Consider the following 7,207-nt stretch of genomic DNA (forward strand, 5'->3'; position numbering starts at 1 on the left):
CCTAGTCCCCAGCCGAGACCTCGGCTCAGCTCCTGAGCCACGTGGAACAGGGAAGAGGTCCCACGAGGTCTAGAAGAGGAGGAGGCGGAACCCATCCTGAAACCGGCCTGGGGGGATCATGGGAGATATAGTTTTTCTCGAGGGTACAGAAGGATGCGTGCTCCCCCTGTTTTGCCTGGAAGTAGCATCTCGTCTCTTCAAGCCATTCAAAAAAAAAGGGTCCCATGTTATAGATGTAGTCTGGTATCTTTGAGAGAAGCAGTGAAGGGAAAGGCAAAAAGCAAAGAAGGCAAACCAAAAGATTATAGCAGGGAAGGAAAGGGTTAACAGCTGTTACGCATGCGCGCACAGGACCCGCAGGGTGGGCTGGGACGGAAGACGACTCCCGGGAGCTATGTTTTCCCCGGAAGTATCTTCCCTCCTCCGCGCGGACGCGTTTCCTTACCTCATTTGTCCTCGCCCCTCCCCGTCCCCGTACGCGTTTTGGTTCCTGGTTGGTGCTTCCTGGTCACAGCCGCGGCAGTGAGTATGTGTGTGACGGACCCCGAGCAGCCTGTGGCCGGGGGACCCCCTGCCCGCCCTCCGTCTCGCCCGCCGGGTTGTGGAACTAGCGCGTGTTCCCTCGCCGGCCTCCGCGTCCCCCATCTGTCCCCTACTCATGGCGGGGCGCGGCTTGTGGCCCCTCAGTGGTGCTCTGCCCCAGGCGGCTCGGGTGACTGGCTGGGGTGTCTGCTTCTCCCTGCCGGGCCAAAGCCTGAGGTCGTGATTCGAAAAGAGCTGGGCTCCTATGGCCTCGGTGGGGACGGGGGTTCTGCCTATGTCTCCTCCATTACCTGTAGGATTCTTCTACCTTTTAGGGAAGCCGGTTAGTCAGTTAAACGCAGAGGTACCGCCGCACCGAGAGAGGTCCTGGTCTCTGTGAGGCTCGAACAGTCCTGGGCCAACACCAGCCTCTGTTAGAAGCAGCAGTTGGCAGCTGTAGGGCCGGAAAATTTTCGGGAGATGTGCCCCTTCCCCTATGTAAAACACGGAGATTTGGACTATGTTCTCTGATTCTCTTTATTCCTCCCATCGCATGAGCCTGCAGTTAACTTCAACTTGAAGGAAGAGCTGCTGGTGAAGTCGGAAAATTGGCTGAGAGTCAGCAGGCCTGAGGTCTAGTCGCGGCTGATTAGGTGGTGACTCTAGGGGGTCTCATCTTTAGGCAGAATTTACCTTTATTTCAGATTATAGAATTGAATTAGGAGGGGCTTTTTTAAGGCTCGAATAATAAACTTCTCAGACGCGATTTTTCTATATATAAATGAGAGCGTTTGATTTAGTGACTTTCCAGGTCCCTTTCAAAGCTCGACTTTGTGTTTTGAATACTTAGGCTGTCACATCCGAAGACTTTGAAGTGGGCAGTGTGTGTATTTCATACAGCATTATGCTTTCGGGGACAGTTCAGTATTGCCATTTTCAAGAGAATCAGAGGGTGGAGAATGAACTGAGGAAGTGGAAGTGAAGATTGTAAGATAGTTACAAAGATAACACACTGGTAGCAAAAGGAAAAAGGGAAAGGTGAAAGAAGTGTTTTGTGATAGGATTAGTTGTCATAAAAAGACATTATGCATCCCAAGAACAGCTGGACTTCTCTGAATAAATTCAGCCTAATTTTCTCCCACCAACATCTTGTATTCTTTCTCATTTTTGGGACCATTGTTTCACACGTTTGGATTCTCTAACCCAGTCAGATTTGCTTCAAGGTGAAAGTCACACTTGAAGAATGGACAAATTTTAACGCTAGAGTCATCTTAATAGTTTTTTTATGTCTGTCGCTGTCAGGATAGTTCACTAAGAGTAAGTCAGATTTTAAGTTGAAAATAAACTTTATATTAGTCACTTTCCAATGAAAACTGGGTTTAATATCAAACTGCGAATTTGATTTAAATCTTGAAACAGATACCTATGTTATCAAGAAGAAACATCTAGGCTAAAAGTTCTTTGAAAGGAAATAAGAGCAAAAGGTCCAGAATGACCAAATGGTAGACTGTTAGAGCAGAAGTATTGGCTTTAAAGCTTGTGTAGTAAAGTCTGAAAGCTTAAATAAGCCTCAGTTGTCTACTGTAAAAATTAAGTGAATGAATACTCCTCCAACTTTTGAATAGTGAGAGCTTTGCAGTTATTCTTTATAGCTGTTTTATATTTGTTAAGTCATTTTAATTCTTTAGATAAATTTCATTCCCAAACTAATATTTTATTTTTTTTAACATAAGAACCTAAATCTTTTTGGTCATGAGATTGCTATAATCTTTGAGTACCAATTTAGGAGGCTCCTGAATGGTGAACTGACAAACTCAAATGTATGCTTTTCCTTCCAATTAAAATGCCTCTTTGGTAGTTTTTGTACTTCACTGGAAAGTAAAATGGATATTCGTGAGGTAAATTTAGTTGTTAGAACCAATGCAAATATAGCTTTGAAGGAAGGTTTCTTTGAAAACAAAATATTTATTTAAAATTATTTTAAAAATTAAAAAAAAAAAATAGTGAACACTTGGCTGGGAGGGAAATAAGAATCAGTCCTAGCTCTGTTCTTAGCCAGCTACAAAACCTTGGATAGGCTATCTCTCTGGACCTCAGTTTTGTTATATGTAAATTGAGGATGTTGTATGAAATAATCTGAAAGGTCTCTTCCAGATTTAAAATTTTGTGATTCTCATAGGGACCTTATCTACTTAAGTATGCTTGAGAATCATGTACATTGATCAGAAAGCTGAAAAAGCTGTCTGAATCAAGATATATATATGCATATATTTCATATTTATCCTCTGAGTATACACTTTAAAAAAAAAGTAAATTAAATGCATTTGAATGTAATTAAAGTAGTAACATAAACCAAAACAGCCTCAGGCAAACGTTAACCCTGGCATGCATAAGCTACATAAATAGAAGAGCAAGTTATGCTGAGCACAATTTTCAAGTACAGAAGATACAAAATCCTCTTAAAGGCCATAGGGGCTAAATTGTTAAATTTCTTTTTCTACATTTCAAGGAAAGAGATAAACCCTTAGACCCAAGGAAGTCAGTTTTTATTATATTTCTGTAGTTTATTTTTGGCATACATTCACAGGTGTGCCTATGGCTCTATTCTTAATCCCTTTCCTTTGGGACGGCTCCAAGAGTAGTACAAATTTGTAACTCTGTAATTTAGCTCTTTAATTTTTTTCTGTGCTGCACCGGAATTATGTTTTATCTTAAGTCCACACTGGATCCTCAGGATGGATCCAGTGAGGATTTTGAAGGGAGCATAATTCCTTCGACTTCTTTTAGAATTAATTTACCTATTAAATAAAAAGGAAAGGATTCATCTTTTATTTGAATTCCTCTGAGGCTAACATTTCAATATAAACCGATAAATGCTATGAGCATTATTTATTATTCAGACAGCCACGTTCAACTTCTATGACAACAGCATAGCAACCTGAAGGACAGTACAAGAAGGGAACAGGTAAAAAAACCATACCTTTGAAAAAACATATCTTTTAGAAGGAAAAAGGCATTAAAAGTTTGTTTCTGACCTCCCATCTTTATTGAGACATAATTGACGAATAACATTATGTAAGTTTAATGTGTACAGCATGATCTGACATACATATACATGGTTATTATAAAAAGATTAGACACATCCATAACCTCACACATTTCCTTTTTTTATTGAGAATATTTAAGATCTACTCTTAGAAGATTTCAAGTTACAATACAGTATTGTTAACTCAGAACTTGATCATCTTTTTTTAAAAATCTATCTTTATTGAGGTATAATTGACATAACATTGTGTAAGTTTAAGGTGTCTCACAAAAGTGTTTAATTTCCGTAAAAAATTTCCATTCCAATAATTTCATTTTTGGCTCTTTTTTTATTTGGTTCTTGGAATCAGCTAGTTTTGTCACCAAAACTACCATCAGAACACCCTGACGTTTTGGGTAGAGAATTGGTAAACTGAGAAAATGGCCAGTCTTTGCAAATTGTATCTGTATAGCTAAAAGGGGAATAGAAAGAATAAATTGTCATTGTTATTGTTCTCTAGGTTGTCTCTGATTTTTGAACAAACATGAGTTATTTTTCCAGAGCTCTCATTTCGATCAATATTCCATCAGTACTTAATTGAAACATCTACTGTATAGATTTTTGGTTGATATGAGAATAGTTGGAATAGTTGGAGACAAATGTGAAATTCATCCCATCATAATTTCTAGATTTTAGGCACATATTAGATTTATCGGGGCTGAAGAACAAATGAATTTATTATTCATTAATTCAGCAGACATTTGTAGAGTTCCTGCTAAATACCAGTTACTCAGCTTGGCTTTGGGGATCCATTGTTTACTAAGTATGTGTAGTTCCCTGCCCTCTTGGGGTATGTGATCTGTGTTTGTGGGAGATTTACTTTGAATTAGTAATTAGAAATACAGTGGTGAGTGTTTTGAAACATAAAGTCCTATGGAAGCCTATAAAGGGGGACACTTAATTTCGTCTAGTGGCTCAAAGAAAGCTTCCCTGAGGAAGTGATGTTTAAGCTGAGTTGAAGGATGAGCAAGATTTAATATGCTCACTGTAAGAAAGTAAAGTTCTCCCAGAGCTAAGAGTTTTGCCTCAAATTTAGTAAGTTTGTATTTCATATACATCTTTATAGCTCGCACAGAAGTAAACCAGGTTTATTAGATATTTTTCTGTATTTTTTTGGTCAGTGATCAGAAAGCTATGAGATTAATTTTTACATTGAGAATAAAAATCTACATAAAAATAGTAAAATTTAATTATTACTTGTAGATTTTAGTCATAGTTGAAATAATATTCCTGTATGAGAATGTATATCTGAAAAAGTGAGATTCAGAACAAGGGAGAAGACGAAGAATGGAACAAATAGTGAGAATTACCTAAAATATTTTTGCGATTTTTAACATGTTAGAGAAAAAGTATTTGGTGTCTGAGGCAGTGGATCTCAACCTATTTTTTCCTTTCCAGCATACCTGCAAAATGTGACATTTCCATTCATAACTGTAACTCAATTTGTTGGTGTTCATTTTCATTTGAGAGAGGTGGGCATTATTAGAGTTGGTCATAATAAGATTTAGAAATCCTTGAAAAAGTGCTCTAAGAAAAAGATATTTTAATATGTCATTGAGAAAAGTGATAGCCTCTATATAAAAGTTCTAAGAGATGATGTCATTATGTACTCAGGTATGATCTGAGCATTTAAAATACATTCCTTGTATGACCTTCTCTTTTACAGCTTCAAGATTACTGACTTTCCATGATGTTTGGTGGTTATGAGACTATAGAAGCATATGAAGATGACCTTTATCGTGAAGAGTCATCTAGTGAACTGAGTGTTGATAGTGAGGTGGAATTTCAGCTCTACAGCCAAGTCCATTATGCCCAAGATCTTGATAATGTCATTAGGGAGGAAGACCACGAAGAAAAGAACTCTGGGAATTCTGAATCATCTAGTAGTAAACCAAGTCAGAAGAACTTAATTATCCTTTCAGATAGTGAGGTGATCCAGCTATCAGATGGATCAGAGGTCATAACTTTGTCTGATGAAGATAGTATTTATAGATGTAAAAGAAAGAATTTTAGAGTCCAACCAAAAGAAAAGACCCAAAGTCCTCCCGCTTCTCTTCATTCTAATGAGTTGGATGATATATGCAAGAGGGATACTGAGAAGCCTAACCCTGAGGAGAGATCAGGTACTATCCGAGAGGTCATGATTATAGAGGTCAGTTCAAGTGAAGAGGAAGAGAGCACCATTTCAGAAAGTGACAACGTGGAAAGCTGGATGCTGCTGGGATGTGAAGTTGATGATAAAGATGACGATATCCTTCTCAATCTTGTGGGATGTGATAACTCTGTTAATGAAGGTTAGTATCATATTGGCCATTTTGAAAAGTAGTATCATCTTTAGAAGACTGCTTTCCTAGACAAAAGACCAGTAGGGTCTGCTCCATTTAATTCCTCACTTTTTGGTCTTTTTTGCCTTGTTTCTCATGAGACTTACCAATTGCTACTCTAATGGTCTGTGAACATCAGAAAGAGTATGTCAGAATATCAAAGACACTCTGCTTTTGCTGTAAGCAGTTTCATAGCTGCTTCTTGCTGTTTGGCTAAAGCCAGTTCTGGACCTGAAATCTTAGTTCCCCTCTCTCTCTGCTTGGTACCACAGGTGAGTACTCCATCTACCTCTGACATTGGTCCTGTGCTCTCATTCAGCCAATTCTGTTGGAACTGCCTCTTTCTATGTGATTTGCTTACCTAGGAGTTAGCCAGGTAGGAAGCATGAGGAATGTCTGGTACACAGAGGACATGGAATTAGCATTAAGTTTTTAGGAACTCTACAGTCAGGTAGGAATACACAGTAGACTGTAGGAGAGAATGCAAATTGTGAGAGTCACATCATTGAGGATTGAAATTTTGGTATTAGCTTTGTCCTCTCTGTCACATGTGGTCATCTAGTATCGATGCTTATTCTTTTAAAAAGTCTCTTTCATTTCTCACCCTTTACGCCTAATGCCTAGTCTTTTGGAATAGTTTTCTAAATGATCTTTTTATATATCTTCCCTGCACACTGTTGTTAAACTAGTGGTCTTGAAATATCCTTTTACTCATGGTACTTTACAGCTGCTCCAAAACCTTTCATGATACCATCAGAGGAAATGATGACATTGAATGTAGATCATGCTTTGTAGCTCCAGAGGTTGACAAACTTATTTTTTTAAGGAGTTCAGATAGAAAATATTTTAGGTTTCCAGGTCACAGGATCTCCTACCTACTTAACTTTGCCCTTATTGTGGGCATGATACCTAAGAAATATGATGGTTATTCTAACAAAATCTTGTTTATAGAAACAGGTTTATAGAAACACAGCCTCAGGCTGTGTAGTAGGCCAACCCTGAGAATTTGACACCAAAAGGAAGAAAAGAAATATAATAGAACATAGAGCAAAGTCAAGTAAAGTTTTGTCAGAATAAGGGAGATCTAATAATGTTTTTAGGTAGAAGGGAAACACTTTTGAAGGAGAGATTAAACCTGTTTGGTGAATTGGAGGGAGAGTCGAGTAAGAAAGGGTCAGGTGTATGTCTGAATTAGTTTTAAAAGGGTAAAGACACCATTAATTGCTATGTTATCAAATATTTGTAGAGGTAGAGAAGAACTGCATTGTTTTGGGGA

The 7,207-nt window shown here is 38.4% G+C and overlaps 1 pseudogene; it reads left to right on the plus strand.

Annotated features, from left to right (window-relative positions):
* The first annotated feature begins 383 nt into the window (after positions 1–383).
* On the plus strand, positions 384–7,200 carry LOC105296224 (annotated as a pseudogene).
* The last annotated feature ends 7 nt before the right edge of the window (positions 7,201–7,207 follow it).

This window comes from Pteropus vampyrus, unplaced genomic scaffold (assembly GCF_000151845.1).
Source record: "Pteropus vampyrus isolate Shadow unplaced genomic scaffold, Pvam_2.0 Scaffold123, whole genome shotgun sequence".
In the NCBI taxonomy this organism is placed as follows: Eukaryota; Metazoa; Chordata; class Mammalia; order Chiroptera; family Pteropodidae; genus Pteropus; species Pteropus vampyrus.